Source organism: Ostrinia nubilalis, chromosome 23, assembly GCF_963855985.1.
Source record: "Ostrinia nubilalis chromosome 23, ilOstNubi1.1, whole genome shotgun sequence".
In the NCBI taxonomy this organism is placed as follows: Eukaryota; Metazoa; Arthropoda; class Insecta; order Lepidoptera; family Crambidae; genus Ostrinia; species Ostrinia nubilalis.
Window position 1 is genome coordinate 10,246,643 of NC_087110.1, and position 17,670 is coordinate 10,264,312.

Consider the following 17,670-nt stretch of genomic DNA (forward strand, 5'->3'; position numbering starts at 1 on the left):
CTGATTCGCATTAATATCCCGGAATCGTTAAAATTGATATAATGTTTTCAACGACAGCATGATTACTTATTTTACATTTCAGCAGTTAATTAAATGTCGAACCATTGCTAAACAAATATTAATTCGATAACAAATGATCAATTTATTAAATCACGAAATCGAATACACGAATCTAATACATCAACTAAATTGAATGCTAAAACGAAAGCTGCAACCGTTCACGAACTCCGAGAAAAAGTTTCGATTGAACTTATAAAATATTAAAATACGGATATCGTTCCAAAAATACAGACAAAGCATTTCACTTTTAAATATTTATATCACCGATACGTTTTTAATGAATGCGACCATATTATGTGTAATGATCGAAACGTACTGAATCCGGACCTGGGAGATAGTTCACAGAAATTTCTTGCGCGCCAGTATTCAGTTCGGTCGCGATCGCACGCGCAGCTAGACGTTTATTCTAAAAAGTTTTCAAGTGTAAGATGAACCATTTTTGTCTTTGGGAAAATGTGATTCAGTCGACGAAGGAGGCCTAATTTTGTCAAAAAACTTTTTGAAACTTTTTTTATTGTTGGGGCTTTGTGTTGAACTGTTTGGAAGGTGATTTTGTATTTTTGGAGACGTGAAAGGCGCTTAGATTTTTAAGGTAAGCTTTTTAATTAATTAATTGAATAAGGAATGGTGTGACGTTTTAAAAAATATTTTAAATCATGGGTGATTCTCGTCTCTACATTTTATTAATTAATTTTATTTACTTTGTTCCTGATATTCTACTTAATGGGATTTTTTTAGAAACCCAATAGAAAGTGTTTATTTAGTATTATCTATTAAAATTTAGTATTTTTCGAAACAAAGCTATCGATATGATGAGAAAACGTTATAAAATATATTTTTTATACAATTATAAAAATCATTGCAAAACTGTAATAAACCGGGCTATTTACTCTTTACTAGCCATTTATTATTTTTTATTATTGTATAAGTATAATTTATACAACTTTAGTTGAAAATATTCCCCAAATTATAAAATCTTTAACACATTTTTACATTTCATAGACATTATAGAGTTTTAAGTAGTAATTAGAAATTGGTTTATTACGATGAAACAAAATGTCGCAAGAAAGTTACTTACTTGATTTTCTTTTAAAAAATTGTTTACGAACAATGTCAATGACTTTAAAAAAATGTATGGGTTTCATAATTCATACAATCGGAAAATCATAAAGCTTAATTACCTATGTGTACATAACTTGTACATAGCACGCAATGTTTGTAACTCGTTAACTTTGGTGGAAATTCATACTTAATTGGCGAAAGCAATTATTAAGTAATTTACGACTGTTAAAAAAATTGGCAATTTACGACATTTATTAAAATGAGAATGTCGTTGTTATTTAAATATTATGTCGCAAGTTATAATTTAGACGTAGAGGTATTGTATTGAGGATATTTGTTTTTTGTTTAAGTAGAATTTTAACTTGAAGTAAATCAAATTAAATTCTTGTTTGTATTGAGCAATCTTGCTTCATTTCACCACATTTTAATTGAAAGAATTATCCACCCATTCAAAAATGAAAATAATAAAAAATTCCAACAGTAAAAACCTACAATTCCTCGCAGGCTATACTTTTTGTCGGCCGATAGTTTAGTCGGGCTGTTAATGAAACCTGTATGAATGTTACACCGATTTAGTATCGGCCGATTCTTTATACAAATTTAAAGCCGATGAAACTATCGCCCGATTAAAACTCGGTAATCTGGGTCGTCCACCCACAAGGTGGACCGACGACATCGTAAAGGTTGCAGGGAAGCGCTGGACGCAGGCCATTCCTTGGTAGTGACCAATCGATCAACGTGGAAAGCATTGGGGGAGGCCTATGTTCAGCAGTGGACGTCCTGTGGCTGAAATGATGATGATGATGATGAATCTGCGGGGACTCTTAAACATAGAAAAATGTGCTTAGTGGGTGGTAGTTTGGTAGGTGCTGAAAACAAAAGAAATACTTATGATAATTATACTGGCTGTCTTTGACATCAATTTACATACTTTGAAATTCCAAAGTAAAAAAGTTCGAACTCAAGTTAAAATTTCCATGGTTATCTACTTGAGAAATAAACCGTCCTACGGCAGTAAGAGAAAAGTATCTACTTACATTAAACAAATAAGTGCTACATCCAGAGCTTGTAGTAGATAAAATTTGACTCAATTAGAGATCTAACTGTCTCTATCCTTAATAACTATCATCTAGCTGTGCCCGCGACTTCGTACGCGTGAAAACCCGTTTTCGCAACATTTTGACAACAGCTATTGATCGTAGCATAATGTTGTATAGCCTATAGCCTTCCTCGATAAATGGGCTATCTAACACTGAAAGAATTTTTTAAATCGGACCAGTAGTTCCGGAAATTAGCGCGTTCAAGTAAACAAACAAACTCTTCAGCTTTATAATATTATAGTATAGATCTATAAGTTGTCTCGTATCACTAGATACAAGGACAGTTCAGTGTCAATGTTATTTTTGTTTTATTTGTTAGAAAAAGTATGTTTTTATACGTCAACCAATCAATCAGCTCTACACCCATAGCAGGTAGTTTACTCTTACTTTCTCTAGAGTTCAAGGGCGAGACTCTACCATTGACAGCTCTGACTTTAACTTTACTATCATTTGTGATAATCTAACGCCCGTATTAACAAACATCACTATGAGGTCTCACAGTGCGCGTGGACGCACAGGGTGATGAACCAATCATAGAGCTCTATTTAACGCTGTGCGTTCGATTTGCGCAAGCATCGTTTGTGAATACGGGCGTAAGTATTCGAACGTAAAATGTTTCTTTCTTTCTCCAATTAACACTCGATTGTACTTGTTTATTATTTATTTCTTTATTTTACCGATAAATTGGAAGTAGATTTGATAGAGAAGTAATAGACCATTGTAATTCCTGGATCTACCGGATCTAAAGTTTGATTTTACTAAGAAACTATTGTGAAAGCCCCTTAGATTTTTACACCCGTATTCACAAACGATGCTTGCTTAAGTGAAGCAGCAAATCGAACGCACAGCGTTGAATAGAGCTCTGCCATTGGTTCATAAGTCACCCTGTGCGTCCACGCGCACTGCGAGACCTCATAGTAATATTTGCGAATACGGGCGTTAATAATTATACGTGACATGCAATAAACGTTTTGAATTTGAATATTATACGTGGGTGTAGTGCCCGTGTTTTTAAGGAGTTCAGACTTAAAGAATATTATGTTATGGTGATTGTTTTGTATTTTGTAATTTGTTCTGTACTCTGTAACTGTGGCACAACAAATATTAAGCCAGATACCTCTAAATTGATCTAAAACGAGAGAATCTAACAATAACCACTAGAGCCAGGAATTTACACAGTCATTATATCATTTTACAATGAAGAACTAAATAAATAAAGAACTGTTACATTTCCATGAGTAATTAAGCTCTAATCACTGACTCTATCAATTTCTAAATCTTCGTCTACCCACTTAAAGTATACTTCATAATGTACGCTATATGATTGCAACCTGGATTCTGTTCACGCATAGTTAACTGTATCAGACTCTCACTTCATATATTACAAGAACAGTTATATTTTTCCATTAATAATACGATTTCATATTTTCCTATCGCGGAATAATAGAAGTCTAATGTAATATTGTTATGCCTAATGACCATAACATAAATAAGCATAGTTTTCGTGGGAAGCATGTATGTACTAATATTATAAATGCGAAAGTAACTCTGTCTGTCTGTCTGTCTTGCTTTCACGCCTAAACCACTGAACCGATTTTGATGAAATTTGGCATAGATAGATTTGGCAATTTGGATAGTTTTTATCCCGGTTTTTAAAACAGGGACGCGCGCGATAAAGTTTATCAGTGACAGACAAAATTCCACGCGGGCGAAGCCGCGGGCGGAAAGCTAGTATACATACATATATTTCAAAACATATGTAATATTTTCATTATGACATGGTATTACATTACAATAAAGTAAACAGAGCATCCAATGGTTAGTTACAAAATGTATTATGAATGAAATATTACGTTAATGCTTCCAGTTTGTGAAACAAAGGAACCCTGATCATCGTCATCATCAGTCATTTAGTCTTAACTGCAGGAGCACGACCCTGTCTAATTTACCAGATGCAAATGGAGGATTTGGTCTACACTCCCCACGCTGGCCAGACGGGTTGGGGAGGCTGATGTTCGCATAATATTTCGTCCCTTGCCTCTCTAACCGACGTAACTGACATTTAGCAAAATTTTCAGGCGATTAGACAGATCGATTCGTCTTGCAAAATTGATTAAGATTGTGTAGATAACTCAGTTTCGAAAAAAATGTTAGATACGTCAGTTAGAGAGGCAAGCGACGATTTGTCCCATAGTCGTCTTTTATGACACTCTTTATCTACGATCTTATTTTATAAAAACGTTTCTAACACGGAAAAATACACTTAGAATCTAATGAAAGTCAATCGTCTTAATATCAAGTCGCTATCAAATCGCCTTGTCTGTCCATCTCTTGCCATTCCTTTAATGGCAATAATAAGCCTGTTAGAAAGTAAACGCTATACGAAATTACAGTAACTTCATTTCGTTTACGTTGAGTTCTCAATTTCACCGATTTTAAGGCCCGTAGCACAAAACGATGTTCACAACTCGATTCAAACTCAAGTATTTCAAAATTTGGGTTAATACACACAGTCTTGAGTGCAGATTCATACTTGAGCATCATTTCATAATTAAATACGAGACTAACTGCCGATTTCTGAATTGAGATTTTAAGCTTGAAAATACTCATTCTCTACTTAACTTAAGTTATGAAGCCTATTTTCGTTTCTGAATTAATTTTAATTTATTCAAGCCGACCGAAGTCTCGAAGTTTAATTACTCTTAATTCAGAAACTAAATTCATACTTAAGTAAAAAAAACTCAACTCAGAAGGGAAAGGGTCCTCCTTTTTTTTGGAAATGCTTTTTCGAACCACAAGCATTTGTTTAGACTTTTTAGACCAAACGCAGGACAATATCTAGGATTAAAATTGAATCTAGTATGACAAGTTATTTTGTAATACGGCCCTGTCTTTCATAACCTTGTTAGTGATGGCTTCCAATTTCTCCTTTCGAATAGATGTCGCGACATCTTCAAAACACCGAAACAACAATGACAGTGACGACCACTTAGTGCCCAGGGCTGCCACCGCCGACATTGATTTATTATTATTTACTTTAATAATTTTGATGCCGTTAAAGGAAACACGTGGATTATTAATAGCCCAATTAAAATTGATATATTAATAACTTTTATTTTCATTAATTACATTTCATTCATCAAAAACAAAACGGTGATTTAATAGACCGTGCGCGTGCCTGCTTATTATTAGCATTTCTTATTATTTTTTACTTAGTGGCTAAGTTTGCCAGTCTTTCCCGAGTGTTACATAGACATATTCCCCAAAGTACTATTTTCATTAAGGAAATAATTTCCAGGAGAGCGTTATCGCCTCTTTAGAGTTTATTGTGTATAAACAAGCAGTAAAGACGAGCTTAACTGCTTAACATTTTTCTCTCTACTTAAATCCATCATTTCAGCCTATAACTACACTGCTGGACGGAACTTCCCAAGGAACGAGTGAGGCGGATCGTTCCATTCCCTCTAAATTCTAATATGGTCGAGTGAAGCGATGGCTGGTTCACTCGTCATGTCTGTGAACAGGCGCTGCTTTCGGGGACTGGTCAATCCAAGTTATTCCAATTTATGTATGCGAGTCATTTCTACTAGTATTTAAGTGTGTAATCTGTAAGTCTAGATATTAGCACGTCACTACCTTGTTTAATATACCACGCAATTTTGTATACCCATTCTTATAAGATACACTATACAAGAATGCATGGTAAATTCAGTGAACTGCTCCTGAATCGAATGTACCTACTACTGCTATTTCTATTTATTTATATTAACCGGCAGACAGTGGTGACTGAGTTTGTTGCGGCGCTTCTTCTCAGCACTTGCCAAATGTTGGTCTCGAAGCGCTGGTAGGGTAAAAAGATTATGAGACATGTAGAGGCTCCTTAAGAGCAAAATGACGATTTGTAAGAACTATTTATTAGTCTAAACAAATAAAGAAATTTTGACTTTTGACTTTTTTTTTTTTTGAACTTAAAAAATATGATCTCGTTTTCATCTAGTCACTATCAACTATCCTCTAGATCAGGGTTTCCCAATTTTTTTTTGCCAAGGAACCCTAATTCATTATACTTTTCCTAGCGGAACCCCCGTACTACTCCGCCCGCACGCCCTGCCCCTCCCTTGTGCGTAAACAAGTCGGTGCGCGCGAACAACCGCAGTCACGAAACGTGGGATAAAATTTTTTACGGAACCCTTGCGGCCTTTCCACGGAACCCCAGGGTTCCGCGGACCACCTTTCGGGAACCGCTGCTCTAGATATCATGTCCTGTACTTCAGAAAACGTTACCTGCAGTTTTCATCTCTTCTAGAAATAACTCTACATTAATCTTTTTCTTTTTGTTTGTTTCTTTTGGTGCTTTTAAATTTTCAAATTCCACCAGCTTTCATCAGTTCTTTGAGAAATACACTCTACATTTATCTTTCTTTATTGTTCTTTTTCTTTCATTTGCAAGTTTCTTTTTCTTTCATTTGCAAATATAGGGCAGGTGACCCGGTTTTGGCCATTTTAAGAAATTTTTAGACTTTGAGGCTATGTCATTTTACAGTTTTTGTTATCACGGACTTATTTCTTGTAAAAAGTGATTAAATATATTTAGATCTAGCCTAAGGATATATTTTTTTTCATAATGATTCAATGGAAAAATAATCCTGTAGAAAAGAAAAAGAAATGGGAATTTGTGCCATTTCTAGCCAGCTTTACCCCATTTCTGGCCACAGTCATGTGCCAGTTCTGGCCATCAAAATTCATAAAAAAAAACAAAAACTACTCGACGGATTTTAACGAAACTTGGTACAATTATTTTTCATACTCTTAGGCAGGTTATAGTATTCTTAGGAATTCCCACGGGTACGGGAATTAGCGGGAAAATCCTTTTGTATGAAAAATCTAAACTGCTTAAGTTAGACGCTTGTAATTTGGTATGTAGGTACCTTAGTAAACTTAAAGCTTAGTTACAACAAGGAACTCCCGAAATTCCCACGGGAACGGGAATTAGCGGGAAAATATTTTTGTATGAAAAATCTAAACTGCTTAAGTAAGACGCTTGAAATTTGGTATGTAGGTACCTTAGTAAACTTAAAGCTTAGTTACAAGGAATTCCCGAAATTCCCACGGGAACGGGAATTCGCGGGAAAATCCTTTTGTATGAAAAATCTAAACCGCTTAAGTTAGACGCTTGAAATTATGCATGCAGGTACCTTAGTAAACTTAAAGCTTAGTAACAGGATATTGCAAAATTCCCACGGGAACGGGAGTTAGCGGGAAAAAACATTTGTACGAAAAAATCTAAACCGCGTAAGGTAGATGAAGGGGGTAAAACGGTATCCACGCGTACGAAGTCGTGGGCGGCTGCTAGTATGAAATATAATATCTCAGCTTGAATTGAAATTACAATTAAGGAGATCAACATTAACCTATAGCATAAGTTTATGCGGTTAGTACTGGAACAATTTTCTTTTCACAACACCGATTTTTTTAGTATTTGGTTTCGATGGAGGCATTATAATCGTAACTCTGAAAATGAATCGATTACTTATATCAAAATAGCTAAGTAATTAAATTGAAAACTACATGGCCAAAAGTGGGGTTCTTCGTGCACCACTTTTGGCCAGTCATGTGGCCAAAGATGGGAAAATTCATTCATTCTGGCTCCATTAGTGGCCACCTCTCATAAACCCACTTAATAAACAAATAGCGATAAAATATCATTAGTACCACTTAGACAGTGTATTCTTTATTAAGGATTAACATAAACATTTAAAAAAATAAGAAGGACGTAGAAAATAATGATTGTTTACTCACCCGCTCGCCTTAGCCTTTTTGCTAAGACTTAAAACAATTAACGCTTCTCAAAAAATAATGACTTGTTGGATTGAAGTGAAGCTTGACACATCAAAGCTGTTAACGCTATCAGTGTTGCTAATATTAGATATTTTTATTCCCGTAAACCATAGAGTAATATATTAGTCTTTGCCTTAGTTATAACGATTTGAAGTTCTAAATGGCCACAAAGGGGTCGGTGGCCACAACCGGGTCACTTGCCCTATATTGAATATTTTTGGAAACGAAAATTCAAAACCAAAAGCGCCAGCCCTACGTGAACACATGTCGCTAATAGATACCACTTTCGCCGATGACGGGAGATGACGGACGAAAGTTGTCAACGCTAACTCAATTAACCGGTTATAACCAGTTACAACCGGTGTAGAAAACCGGAACCGGCCGGAACAAAGGTAGTTTGGATCTGATTAGCATTTCGGTCGTTGAATAAGATGTTCTCACATAAATTTGCGAAAATATGGTAAAAGGAAGTCATATGGCACCTACTTATAAAAAGAACGCAGACATTTCGTTGGCTTAGTGGTTAGAGATTTGGAATCTTCCAATCTGGAAGGTCTCTCACTAGGTGGACCGACGATCTGGTGAGGGTCGCGGGAGTTGCCGGGATGCGAGCGACGCAGGACCGGTCTTTGTGGAAGTCCTTGGGGGAGGCCTTTGTCCAGCTGTGGACGTCTTTCGGCTGAAACGAACGAACGAATCTGGCAGGTCCTGGGTTCAACTCTCCGATGAGACAAACAAATTGACTTTGAGGACAAAACGGGATTATCAGAAAAAGAATATAAATATGAAACACTCTTAGGCCGAGTTGCACCACCTAACTTTGACCGTAACTATAACGATAACCGGTGTTTTTGTATGGAGTTTGACAGATTTTGACGTTTGTCAAAGTTTAAGTAAGATGGTGCAACCCAGCCTTAGTCGCTTAGTACCGACTACGACTACCGAGTAAAAGCTCTGCTTAATTTAGGCTATGTTCAGTGTGATGTTAAAAAAATTAAGATAGCTTAATATTTTTATCGAACTAATTAATTAATTATAAATTTTCTAGATGTCTAGATTGAGATATAATTAAGAAGCTCTTAATTTAGATAAATTACGTAAAAATCAATTACCTACTAATTTTAAAACGTCGCGTCAATCAACATGTTTTATTTGTCCTACTTCCTACTATAATAATATTATAAATGCGAAAGTTTAGATGTCATGATGTCTGGATGTTTGGATGTCTGGATGTTTGTTACTCTTTCACGCAAAAACTACTGAACGGATTTTGTTGAAACTTTACAGTATTACTGTTTATAATCCAGATTAACATAATATAGGCTATAATTTATGACGATCTGTGACAAACTAAATTTCACGCGGGTGAAACCGCGGGCAAAAGCTAGTAAGCAAAAAATTATACATTTTATATTAAATTAGACCAATTAATACATTAATATTAATCAAACAACGCACATTGACCCATTCTACTATTAATATGATTAATATTCCAGTGTCTGTGTTTTTTGGTCAATTCCATACTAATATCTACACTTCTATACTAATATTATAAATGCGAAAGTGACTCTGTCTGTCTGTCTTGCTTTCACGCTTAAACAATTGAAGCGATTTTGATGAATGGCATAGAGATAATTTGAGTCCCGGGAAAGGACATAGGGATAGTTTTTATCCCGGTTTTTGAAACAGGGACGCGCCCGATAAAGTTTTTCTGTGACAGACAAAATTCCACGCGGGCGAAGCCGCGGGCGGAAAGCTAGTTAATTATATTCTTTTAATTGAACTTGAATCAGAACTTGAGTAAGAGTTGATTTTGCTGTTGATTTTGAGCTTCGTTCAAAATACGGGCAGTTATAAAAACAATTAAGTACGAAAGTATTTCCTGCTCAATAACGTGAAGCGTTGACGTATAAAATTAAAAGAGTTTTGTTATAAAACTCAATGATTGATCGGCTTTCGATTTTAATTGCACAATTAGAACAATAACTTAGAACAAAAGTTTATTATTCTTAACGTAATATTAATAAAGTATCATTATTTACTTTAATAACACTTTTTAGTCATAAACTTACACAATGACGTTTAATTACTTCAATATATCATTTTATACTCACAACAGTAACTGTAAAAAAGATCTATTCAAAAAATTAAGAATAGCATTTTAAGAAAATTAAATGTAGGTATCTTCCATTTTAATTTTTAAAGAGATTAATTATAATAAGACATACTAAAACACCAATATATCTGTACGCGTACAATATGTGTACGCGTTCTGCGTACAAAATCAAAATCGACAAGAACGAGTCGCACTTGCGAACTGAGAGCTGCGTACAATATTATTGTAGGCATTTTATGATAATAATAATTAATAGCTTATTACAATCTTTTTTTCTTTTCTATATCTCTCGTGTTTTAATCTTACTACAGGTATTCTATGTTGCCAGTAGCAGATAACGATCAATCAATTACAGAAGAGGAAAATCATTTCAGTTTCTCCAAATTTCTCGCTGAAGAGTTTGTTTCTTCTTTTACTTGAACGTGCTTAATCTCAGGAACTAATGGTCCGATTTCAAAAATTATTTTTGTGTTGGATAGCCCATTTATTGAGAAAGGTTTTACGCTATATAACATCAGTCTACAGCCAATAGGGGCGGAGCAGTAAAGAAAAATGTTGCAAAAACGGGAAATATTATTCAAACTGTTTTCACGCGTACGAAGTCGCGGGCACAGCTAGTGTGAAATACCTGTAACTGAAAACCAATAGCCGTCTTACATAACGTCCAAAGTGTCAACGACCTCACCAGTTTGCGCGGAACCCTAAAAATTCAAATAAGGAACGTTACTCGGATGAGTGCGGCGCGTGCGCACATCTAGAGCACTGGGCCACGCGTGCGCGTTGTAACACGGCACGGTTTTGCAATCTATAACGAGTTTATTAAACGAAATCAGGAAATCATAATGTTTATGTTTATTAAACAAGTGTATAACGTAATAGGTGGTAAATATCTTTTTATGGCGGCTGGGTACTTAGCCGCATTGATAAATACGATAAAGAGTAAAGAGTGCCACCATATTTGGCTAATAATGGTTTATTGAATTTCGTAATCTTGCAGCGAAGTAATTACGAGCAGTTGACAGCATGTGTTAGCATTTTGGCCAAAAACACAGCACCCAAATAACAATGCTGCACTAAAAAGTGGCAATCCAAATGGACCAATTCAAAATTTATTTTTCTTGTATTGGTTGCCATTTAGTGTTTTCAAATTATATTGCCACTTAAAAGAGTCCAGTAAAAAGGTAGCCATTCAAGAGTTTTCTTTCACTTTGTGGACGTCTTTAATAAAGCCTCATCTCTTGCATTTTATGTTCAGTTTTAATAAAACCGTAAGACAATGGAAACAGCACATTCCGTCTCAGTTCCCGCCGTATCTGGAGCGCTCCGCCAATTTCTCCGCGTGGTGGTTGAATTTGAGGAATTTTGTCTCTCTCTAATAGACGGTCTGCCGCCTCGTTGGAAGGAAATAATTCAATGATGATGAAGGAGAAAGACTCTCGAATGCTGGAATTCAATGATGATGAAGAAAAAAGACTCGAATTCTGTGCTTAAATAAGTAATGGCTTGATGAAACAGGCAGGAAGGTTGGACGCAGGCTGCTACCAACCGGGCAACATGGAAAGCATAGGGGGAGGCCTATGTCAGTGGGCGTCCTGTGGCTGATATGATGATGATGAGATGAAACCTTTGAGGGGACAATAGCCCAACGGTGAGGTGTCAGACTGCCGATTCGAGATTCGAAGAACGCTAGTTCGATTCCTATCAACCGCTGGACAATTTTGAGGCTGGGATCTGATTGACCTACCAGGAAAACATATTATCATAAATATACCGAAAGGTAAACAATTTTATGTCAATGATTCTGACTGAAACAAAGCAAGTTTCAATATCGGACATTGAAAAGGGCTACTCTCACTCTTCCCATGGATATGTTACAACAAGTTATATGTCAACTAAGGTAATGGACAAATATGAGAACATCAGACATCTCCACCCCATCTTGCTCGTATGGAAGTGAAACCCAAAGCCTTTTCCATTTGCCTCTAGGAAATTAGATAGAGTCTTGCTCCTACAGTGAATACCACATGACCTGATGAGGAAGTACATTGGTACAATTACAACCAAAGCATACCTATCACCAAATCTATAAATCGGTAAGATTCAGCCCAAATTAGTGCGATCCTATTGCGTCAACCTTTGCGCAACTAACAAGCGTGACTAAAACAAAAGGCACGTGTGCGCGCGCGCCGAAAGGAGACCGGTTTCGGCGAAAGTTCGAAAAAAAGTGACACGCGCAACAGGTCGAAACAGGTGCGGTGCTGTTTTTGTTTTGATATTAATGTTAATGCGAAAGTTAATCTGTCTGTCTTACACAAGCATAACAAATTTTGATGGGGTTATATGGGTGGTTTCCATTCCAGAACCTTTCTGCCCCATCGGCCATCAAGTGTTCTGTGCCTTACTCACTGAAACTTTATGAAGCTTGCTAATCGGTCAGCTGTAACAGCAACTTTTGTTTATGGAAATGACCTTATAAGGTTGCAGGAAACGGCTGGATGTAAGCCGCTTCTATCAGGCCCCCAATAAAAATCTTTGGGACTTAGGAGAGTCCTATGGCTATGAAATGATGAGGGTACTATCTTACACCATACCTACCACACAACATAATGTCATGGATTAAGTTCTCTTTATGTACCTAAGTTCTCTATAATATAATATTTGCCAGTATTTACTTAGGGACAGCGCGTGGAGTGTAAGCCAAATCCTTCATTTGCCACTGGTAAATTAAAGAGGGTCGTGCAGCGTGCTCCTGCAGTGGAGACTAAATGACCTGATGATGATTTAGTACAAATTACTTCTCGTCACATTAACCCAGTCCTACTCGTTATTAAGTGGTTTCGGAAACCCTACCTCCAAACTTCATCACATATTACTTGGTATATTGCTAGCGGAACTATAAAATTTACCATATCCCTATGCTTTACCAAGCTAGAAGCACAACAAATATACTTAAAGTAAGCTCACTTTACATTTTTTTTAAAGAATATTAGTAACAGTGGCCGCCCGCGACTTCGTACGCGTGGATCCCGTTTTACCCCCTTGGAGGTTGAATTTTGTGAAATCCCGTCTTAGTGAGCACCTACGTTCTAAAAGGAACCCCCATGCAAAATTTGAGACTCCTAGCACTTGTAGTTTCTGAGATTTCGTGATGAGTGAGTGAGTCAATCAGTGACGTTTCGCTTTTATAGATATAGAAGATTTGTAATTTTGTATTGTACTAATAACTAATCCCGCTAGCCCTTCGTGGTAAGCTAAACATGCTTGTGTTACGAGTGGGCTCACCACAATAGTCGAGCGGCGGGGACCGAACCCGCGTTCCTCGGATTCGAGTCGGCCAGTCCGACCCCTTCACCGTTCGGCTATCGTAGCTTCATTCGTCATTGGATGAGGAAATGGGCTTAATTAGATATTAAAAATTTGTTCATAATAATTTACTAATTTATAATTAATTTAACTGTCTGCATATGAAAAATTGCGCATATTTAGTAATGAATAAATTAGCAGTACCTACATAGCAATAAAATTACTTTTATTGTTGCTAACGATTTAATTCATGATTTTTTCTTCACTTTCGAACTGCTATTAGGTACATGTGTAATGAATATTATAAATATACTACTTAAAGTTGTTAATTTTATTTTCGTTCTGTTCTGTGTAAAATAATAAATAATTTTTGAGATTGGAAAATCCAAAATGATGTTCAGAATCACGAAAGGTCTTATTGGAGACTTCGTCTCAGCTAACTTTAGTGTAGAACGCCCACTTGCTCGATGGACAGATGACCTGAAGAAAATAGCTGACAGTGATAGAGATGGCTTATGTCCAGCTGTGGACTACCATTATCTGTAATGAAGACTAGGTATTTGTATATTGTCAATAGATGGCGTTAAATCTGGAAATTATTCACCGGACTTTATGCATGTAGGCATTTATGTTTGGACTGACACTTCTGGTTCAACAAACATTATGCCCATAAACCCATATGTGGCAATAACTCAATTAAACCACCCAGTTTCAATTACACAATTACCGGTTTTCAAATTAAGGCATTTCATACTTAGACAAATTACAATTTGCTATCTTGTAATCGCTATACTTCCGACAAAATTAGAAATCGAGTACAAAAATAGGCATTTATTAAACGGCAATCGGAAATTGCCAATAATACATATGTAACTGGTTAAAATTACAAATTAGGCATATCATTTTTTCTCGTATGTAGCTTCCGTAAGATATTTTGTTTAAAACATTATTTTATTATACAACTTGTTACTTTCGCATACGAAGTCGTGGGCGCAGCTAGTAAATAATACCTTTTTGATAGAGTCAGTTTTACCCTACCCTGGATTTATCTGTTAAATGAACAGCTGCTTTATTATTCACTGGTCCATAGTAGAATACTACTAACTATGGCCACAGAATAAATCTAATGGCGACGATCTGGTAAAGGTCGCGGGAAGAGCCTGGATGCGGCCAACGCAGGACCGTTCATTGTGGAAAACCTTGGGGGAGGGCTTTGTCCAGCAGTGGACGTCATTTTTTGGCTGAAATGAACGATAAGATAAGATAAGAAGCGTTTATTTGCCAGAATACGAACTAACTATGACTGGTCTCTTCTCTCTAATACAATTTAACTGTCAGAAATTCGAACCCAAAGCGTCTAAAGAGAAAGAGAGTCAAATTCTAACTCCCGTGCCATGATGGCATTAGCGTTAATTCTAAAGCTGGGTTGCACCATCTTTCTTTAGTTATAACAAACGTCAAAAGTCTGTCAAACTCTATACAAAAAACACGAGTTATGGTTATAGTTACGGTTAAAATGAAGCTTTAATTCAACGAAATATCACAACAAAGTTACTTTGTACAAATGTACATCCCGGGAACCGAATTTAAATTTCCTAGCACACTGCCACCGGTTTTCCTCACTATGCCTAATCAGAGAGATCGCGCGTGCGCTAGAATAAATAAATAAATAAATTAAACATCATCCTTCATTAGTACCAGAATATTTAGCTCGAAAGCGAATTTAAATCCGGTGTGAATGAGAAATCCGGATTTTACGATATCCACTCATCTCTGGCGGCGCTTTTGATATTGATAAATTAATTTGAATATATACATACATATTAATTGATTTATGTTTAGTAAAATAAGAAACGTAGTGTAAGCAAGGCTTCCATTTGGTGGAACGACAACCATACCAAAGAACGAAGTCACAAAGATAAAATATCTAGTGTCTAAAATTAAAGAGACTGATTAGTCATAAATAAATAATAAATAAAAGTTTAATAAATAAACATAAATTAGTATACTATCTCATGTATCTAAAACGACACATTAAACTAAAAATACTGTGTATCGTATGTAAAAGTAAATAGATATGATATTGCAACAAAATTGTATAACCTGATGTGCCTACATAGAGCTTACAAAAAGCTTCAAAATAACTTGTAACATAAACCTGTCACACCCACGAGACATTTTGTAGACCACTTCGTCTGAAGTCGGAAGCTAAACTAATTACTTAGAATACGACCGCAATTAATTTATTACTTCCTTTACATTAGTTAATTTAAATATCACCGAAGATTGATTGATAGTGTGGGCCCTTCACTAATAAATTAATAGTAACGTAATGTTTGATTGTGACATTATTAAAATATACTACCACGCAATCTTCTAGGCCTAAGGCGAGACTACTTTAGAACATAATCATTACTCTGTATTAAGTAGACAACTTATTCCTAGCATTTTAAAAATCTATACTAATATTATAAATGCGAAAGTAACTCTGTCTGTCTGTCTGTCCTGCTTTCACGCCTAAACCAATGAACCGATTTTGATGAAATTTGGCATAGAGATAGTTTGAGTCCCGGGAAAGGACAAAGGATAGTTTATATCCCGGTTTTTGAAACAGGAACGCGCGTGATAAAGAAAATTCCACGCGGGCGAAGCCGCAGGCGGAAAGTTAGTATCAGTATAAAAGATATTTCGTTATAAAGAAACAATGCAAAAAGTACACTAAAAATCAAAATACTTAAGTAATCTAAAGCTTGTAAGAAAATACAGATTACAGTGTGACAGACGAGTAAAGGTGTGACTTAATAGGATTTTTTCGGTGTGTCACACATATTCACTTCCTACATCACTCTGGTAATCGCATGCAATTTTGCTCGCATAATGCAGTAAAATTTTTGCTGTTGTACATGTATACTCTTGCAAAGACCCTCTCACAAAATTATTTCTGACCTTTTCAACAAAGCTGTCACAAAACAAACTTAGAAAGGGTTCGCATCATTCTATTCATAGTATTCATACCTCAGAGGCCATGGACCAATTATACCACTTCAATGGTCCAAATTAAATTGCCCAAAGCCTTGTGTGGGCATCGTGAAGATCTCTTATTGTTCCAAAATACAAACAATAGGCCTGAAGGCTGCAGTATCTACATACAATTCAAACAGATCGTTGCGCAGGTCTAAGGTGTCGGTAAAGCACAATTATCTCGGTTTTGGAGCTAGATTTTAGGCTATTTTAAAAGAGATTGTTCTAAGATCTAATGGGAGATCCTTCGACTGCATAGTATAATTCTTAGTTGGTCTTTCCATAAAGACAATTTTTTTATCGTATGGTTCTGACAGAGTAGAATACGGGACTATTTTCACCTCTCCTTCCAACCGCTGCAACTCCTGTGTAGCCAGGATCTACAGCTTGACCGCCAATAAAAGAAAGAGAAAGTAAAATAGAACTAACGCCACTCTTCCCGTTGATGTCATAAGAGGTGACTAAGGAAGAAATATGCGAATATCAGGCCTCCCCAACCCGTCTGGCCAGCTTAGGGAGTGTAAGAAAGAAAGAAAGAAAGAAAGAAAAAATATTTATTTGGTATCAAAGATATTACAAAACAGATCAACAAAAGAGCAAAAAAAGAATTATTTGTACCAAATTGGTCTCTGCTCAGTATGAGGCCATAACGTACTCGGGAGCACGTTACGGCCACTGGTATTCTGCAGACACCATGAGAGAGGGGCACGTGGCCCACAGCGAACGTTACAACTCACAACATAACAAATAAAGAAAAGAGAAAAAAAGAAAATAAGTAGGTACATTATTTTCTGCTATTGTGCAATTTTGTGCTATTGAGCTATTTTGTGCTATTGAGCACCTTATAAATGAATATGAATGTAATATGTATAAGTATAAGTACATAAATATGAGAGAATAAGATATAAATATTATGTATGTAAAATCATATAGCTATAATGTAGGTACTATCTATGAATGTCGGTTTACGTTCAGGTACTTCAGATATTCTTTTGTATGGTTAACAGATGTAACTTGTATTTTACTTTGAAGTCTCTGACTGTTTCACAATTACGTATTGGTGGAGGAATGTTGTTCCAACATTTTGTTGCCAAGTACCTGAAGCTGCCACGAAAAGCGGCAGTTTTGTAAGGAGGACATATCAATCTATCCGTAATGCGTGATTGGCGT

At 36.1% G+C, this 17,670-nt stretch overlaps 1 protein-coding gene across 1 annotated transcript in view; it reads left to right on the forward strand.

The window, feature by feature from the left end:
* Window positions 1-442: 442 nt before the first annotated feature.
* LOC135083349 (mucin-2-like) overlaps window positions 443-17,670 on the forward strand; it is a 60,557-nt gene continuing 43,329 nt past the window's right edge. The window contains exon 1 of the mRNA XM_063978083.1: window positions 443-652. The gene's annotated coding sequence lies outside the window, so the exon portion shown is untranslated. The remainder of the gene's footprint in view (window positions 653-17,670) is intronic.